A 10,000-nucleotide genomic window follows, 5' to 3' on the forward strand; every position below is an offset into this window, starting at 1 on the left:
TGTAGCCAGTATCTTGACCATTTCAATTTGAAAATCTGATAGGCCTGGTGCTTTACCATTCTTCATTTTACTCAATGCTCGCTTTATTGCTGCATTCCATATCTCCATCTCTGGCCGTCCACCCTTTATGCTTTTCCCAGCTCCTCTCTCTCATTTTCTGTAGGCAATAGTTGCTCAAAATATCTTTCCATCTCCTCTTCCTATGGTTATCAGCTCTATGCAAAAATATTACCATTTTTATTCGTGATGACTACCAGTTGCCCCAAAACCTGTTATTATCTTTTCTTCAAGTTGGAAAAAAGTAGGTTGGCCAAGCACCTGCCGCCCGTTGAGATACTACTGCTAGACAGTTATGTGGTCCTTTGACTGGACAAAAAGTACTATATTGGATCCTGCTTTCTGGTTACAGTTCATATTACCTTTACCTACACACACACACACACACTGAATAGTCTGGCCTATTCTTTCTATATTCTTCTCTTTCCTCATACACCTGACAACACAGATTACTAAACAATTCTTCTTCACTTGAGGGGTAACTGCACTGTTATTGTTCAGTGGCCACTTTCCTCTTGACAAGGGTAGAATAGACTCTTTAGCTATGGTGAGCAGCTCTTCTATGAGAACGACACTCCAAAATGAAATTATCGGTCTTCCACTGTCTTTTCTTAGAGTCGTTTTGCTCGAGCACACTATTCTATCTTATTTCTCTACCTCTTGTTTTGTGAAATTTTTTTTTAGTTTATATAGGATAAATTCATTCTAATTTTGTTACACTTCTTAGAATATTCCATTTTCCTTTCCTCAATAGGCTCTTTTTCCCGTTTGAGCCCCTGGCTTATAGCTTCCTGCTTTTCCAACTAGGGTTGTAACTTAACAAGTAATAATAATAATGATAGTAATAATAATAATAATAATAATAATAATAATAATAATAATAATAACAATAATATTGATAACAATAATAATAATAATAATAATGATAATAATAATAATAATAATAATAATAATAATAATAATAATAATAATAATAATAATAATAATAATAACACAGATATCCTTTTTTCCTTTCTTTGTTACCTAGCTTTTCATTTAACTGATCTACTACTCTACTAATAACTATACATACTTTCTCTCTTAACGGTAACCATTTGTAATGAAAATGTAAAAGGGAGATACAAACGGATATATGTATTTTTTTTTTTTTTTGATAAAATTGGGTGCAAATATATTCAAAGCACCGAGAAATGAATAGGAGGAGAACAAAACACATTTTTTTGTTTAACCTTTTCAACAAATAAAACTACTACAAAATAATTTACTAATTATCAAGGTGAAGATGGCTATTATTATTATTATTATTATTATTATTATTATTATTATTATTATTATTATTAGCTAAGCTCCAACCCACGTTGGAAAAGCAGGATGATATAAGCCCAAGGGCCCCAACAGGGAAAATTTGCCCAGTGAGGAAAGGAAATAAGGAAATAAATAAACTACATGAGAATAAATAAACAATTAAAATAAATTATTTAAAGAAAAATAACATTAAAAAAGATTTTCCATATATAAACCATAAAACGACAGTTAAGTCAATCTGTTCATCTTAAAAACATTCGCTGCAAGTTTGAATTTTTAAATTTCCACTGATTCAACTACCTGATGAGGATTATCATTCTAAAAATTGGTCACATTTGAAATAAAACCTCTACTAAGCCTTATGATGGAGAAGGCATGACTATTCGAATTAACTATACCAAGTATTACGAACAGAATAATGCTGTCCTAAAATATCTGAATGCAAAGGGTGTTCAGAATTATGAAAAATCTTATGCAACATGCATAGCGAACTAATTGAATGGGGTGTCAGAGTTTTTGGAATAAGAAATTTAATAGACCGTAAGTTCCTTTAACAAATTATGATGAGAATCAGCAGCTGAAGAGCAGATAGGAGAACAATACTCGAGAAGAGGTAGAATGAAACAATTAAATAATTTCTTCAGAAAAGATTATCACCGAAAATCTTGAAATACTTTCTCAATAACCACTGTTTGTGCCATTGAATATATGACAAACAAAACGTTTCTCAGAAGTTAATTTGTTGTTGAGAATTACACCTAAAATTTTAAGAGTCATATAGAGTTGTAGAAACATTATCAATGCTGAGGTCCGGATATTGAAAAGCCACTGCCCTCAACCTACTTACAATCATGCTTTGAGTTAAGATTCAACTTCTTGACCCATAATTTGCAGCATGCCCTAATTCTAGCCAGTTGTCTATTAGGGGATTCAGAAACCCCAGATCGACATTCCAAATATGGAATTAAATCAAAGAGAGTAGCATCATCTCCATATGCAATTAGTCTTTTTTATAGGTAAAAAAAAACAGGTCATGTGTATATAGTATAAAGGGTAATGGGCCAAGAACACTACCCTAAGGGATACCAGATATCAAATGCTTATACTCACTATAGGCCAAATTAACAACAACTCTTTGTAATATATTACTTAGAAATTCAATAATGATGCTATGAAAACAGCTACCCACTCTGAACTGTTTGAGTTTCAAAGCAAGGCCCTCATGATAAACACAGTCAAGGGCAGCCCACTGAACTGTTTGAGTTTCCAAGCAAGGCCCTCATGATAAAAACGGTCAAGGGCAGCACTAAAATAAAGGTTAATTATACAAAGTTCCTGACCACAGTCAAGAGATTTCTGTACAGATTGTAAGGGCATCTTATGCTCCTAGGCCTTTAGAAAAGCCAAATTGGAAACTAGGAAAGATATGATTACCTTCAGCAAACGTATTTAGACATTTGCCAAAAGACAATAAAACAGACATGTGAGCTCTGGAAATTTATATAATGGAGTAACATTAACAATTCTCCAACAAGTGCCAGAAAAAAATTCTTTTCCTATCTTGTGGAAAATAGCATATAACTTAGGGGCTAAGAAATCTGCAGTCTTTATAAAAAACAAAGGAAAAACATCGTTTTTGCCAAGACTTCCATATGCATCAAGGTCTATTAAAAGATCTTTAATTTCCCAAATTCAAAAGGCTAAACTAGTAAGTTTAGCCTAAGGGAATAAAGGAATGAGGATGATTAACTTTCTCTTTACTCTGCTTACTATCAAACACATCGGCCAAAAGGATTACCTATGGGAAGTGAGTGACAGCGCCATCTGGTTCAAGTAAAGGAGGAAGTATTACATCTATACCAAGGAGTGCAGATTTCATGTTTCTTGGTTGTACCAGAAATTGTTTCTTTTATGGTTAAATTGTAATCCTTTTCAGTGGAAGCATAAACTCTCTGAGCGAAAACACTTAGCTAAGTATAATTATTTCAAGTCAAATTTGATCTGTTACCGTTCCAAACATGATTGGACTCCCGCTTCTCCGAATAAGCAAGTATACAATCAACATTGAACAAAAGGTTGTCTTTCACTTGGTACCTCAGCACATGAGATGGGAGACGCCTATCAATTATATTGACTAGATTCTCATTTTAATTATACACTTATGACCAATTCAAGCTTAAAAGATCCATCAAAAAGCCATTCCAGTTTGCTTGAGAATTTATATAAATCTATCAAGAGTATGCCACATCGGGGACAGGCTGCTCAGTCTTCACAACTTAAGAAATTTCAAGTTAAGATCAGATGTTCTAACTATAAAACCAACTTTACTTGTTATAACGCCAGGGTAGTTGGTGTAAAAGAGGTCCAAGCATTTACCAGACCCGTGAGTAGCTTCACTTTTCATTTGCTCTCATCCATATTCAGAGGCAAAGTCCAAAGCTCTTAAGCTATGGTGATCAGTAGCAGAAACAGAATTTAATCACACCCTATTGGGAACATAAATATCGCCAACAAAAACGAAAGAAGCCTTTTTGTCATCTTCTTGTATAGTAGCAATACTAGTAAGAAAACAATCAAAAATATATTCAATACAAGAATTTAAAATAAATATCAAAATCATACAGTATACAGAATACAGTACTTATAAAGATTTTATGTTATCGTGTGTTATAGTATGCTCAGAATTACTTGAATATGACTGCAATATCTCAATGAGATTTTTTTTTCAATTAATGAATAAAAAGAAAAAACTTTTCAGATTAGATGGGAGAAACAGAAATATCTTTTTATGATGTCAGAAGAGAATGATATACAACTTTCGAATTCTGACATCATCAAGAACATTGTAATTAACAGTAGTGTGTTTATGTTTCAGAATATATAAGCATAGATGAAAGAGAAACGAATCTCAGTACGTTTGCCTATTACTGAAAGGTCAATCTAGTTAATTGTGACCTGACTTAAAATTACATATTGAAATATTTGATATTCAAGAAAACATTTGCAACTACGAAAGAGGAACACAATCTATTATGGAAATGCCAATGACTCTGAACAAGGACTGAATTAACATTCCTTTGACTCTTCTCGGTGTTTTTATAATGCTTCTTTCATCAGATAACATACTTTTGTTAGAGCCCATGTGCCGGAAGAAAGAAATGTGGGATTGGAAAAACTCGAATCTATTATACTATATACTGTAATCTATGTACTATATATCATACGATATACCAGTTTACTGAGAGCGGTGTTACTGTATGGACATGGGCTATGGCAAGACAACGAAACAATCTTCAACATATTTGGTAGAATTGAGAGCAAAGCCCTTAGAAGAATATTGGGAGTTGAATGGCAGGACAGTATAAGAAATTAAATTATAAGAGAGATTAATCGAGTGCCATATATGGTTGAGATCATGTTGAGGGGAAGATGGAAATGACTTGTGCCTGCTCTGTGCACTCCACAAGAGAGATTAGTTCACCAAACAGGCATGCTGAGGACTATGAAGCGTGAAGTAGGAGATGATGAATGAAGTATATAATTAAAAGCTTAAGATAGAGACGACTGGCCAGAATTATCCAACTCCCTTTGTGTTAACAAGCATAAGAGGAGATGATGATGATGATGATAATTATGCTTTGTACCTATGCATCATCGGTAGTCTATTTTGCAACTTGTACTATCATGATTATTATTACCCTATCCGTTGAATTTAGGGAATATAGTTTACACTGTATGTATATATATATGTTTATGTGTCTCTTCATCATTATGGCTGCCACATCTCCTTTCAACCCCAGTCGTGAATGGCCATGATGACAAATTCTCTTCCTTCTCTAAGAGACTTTAGATTTTTCACTGAAACTCCGCTAAGTAATTCCTCTTTGATGATACCAAAAGTACTCACTTCGTCTTCTTATCGATAACTTTTCCTATAAATTAGTTCGAAATCCAGTCAATTTTAGTTAACAGATAAGGTCATCTTTGTTTTTACATTGTTTATCCATCTGTGTTTCTGTCATAGTTACCTTGTTATTGTGAGTCCTTTTTTATAGTTTAAAAGTTTTGAGTCAATCTAGGGGCAAGGATTACATCATTATTAGGTGTACGGAATGGAAGAATGCCTGCACTGTTTGTTTGACTATCGATCTGTCTAAACACACTTTATGTTTAGTTATACCCTTGGTCTATAGAAGATATAGATTTAATATTTGGCCTGAATACATCATGTAGGGGACCTTCAATATTACCCCAAAGTTTATAATATCCTGACTTTACACTGTGACGCAATACTTGTCTGAATCTTTTAAATAAGGAATGCTTCAATAATACCGACATTCTTGGCTACCTCGATCAGGACTTTCAGACTGATATTATAGGCCAATGTTGGGTTGATGTTTCACAAACACATCTTACAGGGAAAATTATTTTCGGAGTTATCTGCCTTTGTAGTAACCTTACATGAGTATTCCGAATCAGGATTTTTAATAATACACAGCTATTTTAGATGAAAAGTTCTGAGAGTTTAGGTGAGAACATCCATAGATTCAGAAGTAATCTTAGAAGCAAATTATTATTGTTTTATCACTGTCATTATCATTGTTGTATTGACTCTCAGCGCATAACCCCAATATGACAAGGGATCATGTAATCAAGAATGTTAACATCATAGGCTCTGCCCCTGAAAGCAGCCAGCTTAAGATAATGAAAGCACTTTTCATACAGCAAGAAAGACCTGCCCTCAACACCACGCAGGAACTGCCGATGTGTATAAGGTTTATCATCAACCATAGTTCAGGCAATCTCGACACACATCAATAGCCCTGACAGTCCCGGAGGAAGAAATAGGAATTACTACAAAGCAGAATCTAATACCCTTATCCTACCAAGCACGGTGGCCAGCCAGAGGCAGCTACTATCCAGGCATCGTCTCTGCCCTTGGGCAGTCCATGAAAAATTATTATTATTATTATTATTATTATTATTACTATTATTATTATTGTTATTATTATTACTTGCTATGCCAAATTCTATAAGTCCAAGGGTTCAAATAGGGAAAATAGCCCAGTGAGGAAAAATTAAATATTTTAAGGAGAGTAACAACATTAAAATATATATCACCTATATAAACTATAAAAACTATAAAAACAACACAAACCAAAAAAAATAAGATAGAATAGTGTGTCCGAGTGTGCGACCAAGCGAGAAAACTCTAACCCAAGACAGTGGAAAACCATGGAACTAAGGCTATGGCACTACCAAAGACTAGAGAACAATGGTTTGATTTTGGAGTGTCCTTTTCCTAGAAGAGTTGCTTACCATAGCTAGGGAGTCTCTTCTACCCTTAACCAGAAGAACGTGGCCACTGAACAATTACAGTGCAGTAACCCCTTGGGTAAAAAAGAATTGGTTAGGAATCTCAGTGTTGACAGGTGTATGAGGACAGAGGAGAATATGTAAAGAATAGGACAGAACATTCGGTTTGTGTGTGTAGGTAAAGGGAAAATGAACCGTAATTAGACAGAAAGATGCAATGTAGTACTGTCTGGCCACTCAAAGGACCCCATAACTATCTAGCCATAGTATCTCAATGGGTGGCTGGTGCCCTGACCAACCTATTACCTATAGAAGGATATACAGTAATGTCAAAACACAGCTCTGTATATATGCTCCCTCAAAGGTATCATGTGTTCAATCTTAGCTCAGCCGTCGCGCCGACGAATTCGCTCATCGCCCAGTTTTCCGCCGATTTGAGATCCCCAGCCCAGCTGCAATTTTCTGTTCGGCCTGAGTAACTGATATTGGCATTGCCTTGACCGTAAAGTTTACCTACTAATGTCAGTCTTCTTCCAGGGAGACTAGGGATGGGACCAGCTGTACCCAGGCCATCTGCGCCACTGTAAACAGTTATACAAAGATTCGAATTGTCAATGTGATAGCTGTGTAGACCACCAAGACTACATTTGGGACCTGTCACACTGGATACTACTCACCGGACGCAAAGTCATGAACCAAAAACTTGCCAGTATCTGTGTCTCAAATACTACAAGAAATATGGAACCACGAACCCGAATTCGAACCGCCTTCGCCACCTTACAAGCAAAGCAGAAGTCTAGACCTTTCTCCTCCAAATTCATCAGTTTCTCAGCAGGAATCTGTGACCACAGACTATCATCTAAACCCGTCATTCTAGTCCTTCTCCTCACACACGGAGATAGAAGCTTAAAGAAGCTACTGCCACCACACAAAACACCCAAATACCAACGGAACCAGTGCCCAAGAGAGACGAGAGTGCACCTCTCTCAAAGTTCAAACTCCCAGCACAAGATTCCACCTCCTATGCTGTAGTGGCTGCCAAGGCAGCCCAGCCCAACCTAATGATCACAGCCTGACCAGACTGCAGGGGAGAACTCATCATCTCCTCAAAGGTTCAGAGGAGTGCCAACCTACTGCAGAGAGAAGATTGTCTGGAGATCCTTGATCCAGTCACAAAGCCAAGTAAGAAAATAATCACAACTACCCAATGACTATGACCTCACCTTACATACCTCCTGCAGCAACATCGCCTGCATTGAACGTGCCAAAAGCAGGTATGATGCACCTACCAAGAAGATCATCATCACCTTCATAAGGAATGTTATCATTGCCAGCTATATGGCTACAATCGCAAGGATTGATGGGGCCCAAACATCTGTGGTGTCTGCAGTCAACGCCTCAAAACTTGGGTATGCATTGTCGTACACAAGGAAGCAAGGGAGACTCGACCTAGGTGTCCCAACTGTTCCCGATTCCACCACACCTGGAATAAGAGGTGTACGAGCATTTACCCTGAAAAGCACCTCGCAGCCAAACCAATCTCAACCACCACCGAAGCAGCCACAACCACCCAGAAACCAAGGAGCTCCTCACCGGAAAGCTCCGCGACCATCACCAACTTGGCATCGTCTAGGTGCTTGAGCTTGTGCTAGGAGACCAGTGTCAGTGCCAGCACAGTCACCCTCTCCTCAACCTCTTCCTTCTAAACCTACCCAGATCCTTTCCCTATCATATCCATTTCCATAACCATAAAATCCTCCCCTCAACCCAAGTGCAGGGATGATTCTCCAGCTTAAACCTGCTTTTTTTCTCTCCTACTCCAGTTCTCTTCTCTCTCAGTCTATTCTACTTTATGGGACTCTCTGCTATACCACTTTTCTCTATTACTAAAGCTTTTCACTCTGGAACCTGAACTGGGCCGGCTTTGAGTGCTCATAGGGCTAACCAATAACCATTAAAGTTCTTTGGGCTGAGCAATATCATGTTGCTCTATGAGCAGAGCAAATTCACCTATTCACAAAAATGTATACGGACTTTTTGCCCCAGACATCTTATCGAAAGTTTTGATAATTCACCTACGGGCTGCAGGGTTGCAAGAGCCCCTGCTTGGCCGTAAGGCCAGGCATCCTAGAAGCAAGCAAGCGGCAAGCATCGTGTTTTACAGATTACTCTTGAACATGAGCAGAAGACCTCACTGCTTGTAACCAGTTTAGACGAAGGATTTTTTTTTTTATATCTAATTCTACAGATTTTGACATTTTCATGCATAGAGTAGATGTTACTTTGTGCATACAAGCATTGTGAAAGTGATCAACGGAAGAGACATAATTTGTATTTTATATTAGTACTTCTATAATGTTTGTTGATATATTAAAGAAGAAGAATTATGAATCATATGGTCTCCATTACCTTTCTCATGAAATATGCCTCTTTCTTAGTTCCTGGCAGAATGCAGTAATGAAGAGAAAAATATAATAAGAACAATAGAAAAAGTTCAATATAAAACTAACGTCACTGAGTCAGCAATTACTTTCAATGAAACTTGTCTTTAATACATAAAAAAAATTATTAAAAAAACTGTCAAAGGTAATCATCACCGAGTAATTTTTCTCATATGGGTGTTTGAAATGGTTCTACGAAGAGGTGTGATAATTTCAATAAAACATTTAGCTAAATCTCATGAAACAGAACAAATAATATGCATAACGTATATCCGAATATCAACGTTTCTTTCTGCTATAAATACAAATAGAAATACCTAGATGTTAACGCCATTTGTGATCATAATACTTTTTGTATAAATGTCTGTTTTGTTGGTATGGCGTGTGTTTCTCTGTGTGCTTATGGAAAAGGTTTGTTAATCCATTGAATATTAATAGTACCTAGAAGAGGATGATAAGAGTATAATACGCATGGGCAAGACATAAGTTAGTCCTACTATTATTTGCAGGAAGTCGTCAATAATTCTATTTTAATGGGACTTACTTATCGTTTCTCTCCCAGTCTGTGTGAAGAGAAACCTTGCCTCATCGTTATCAGGTAGGAGGTCGAATCCAGACGAAAAAGGAACAATCAGGCTTGACAAGATTCCATTAAGCCCATTGTTACCTGGCGTTCAATCATTTACAATGCGTCTCATTAAGTGGCAGGCGTGATGGGGTTTCTTGGAAGTGGATAAAGATAAAGAAATATATACATGAGAAACTTTAGATGTGAATGAGATTAAAATAGAAAAATAGCATAGCAAGAGATTCGAGGGTTTCGACGTGCAAATTCTCAACACAGTAGACGGAAATCTCCTCTCTCTCTCTCTCTCTCTCTC

The sequence above is a fragment of the Palaemon carinicauda genome, chromosome 15 (assembly GCF_036898095.1).
Source record: "Palaemon carinicauda isolate YSFRI2023 chromosome 15, ASM3689809v2, whole genome shotgun sequence".
In the NCBI taxonomy this organism is placed as follows: Eukaryota; Metazoa; Arthropoda; class Malacostraca; order Decapoda; family Palaemonidae; genus Palaemon; species Palaemon carinicauda.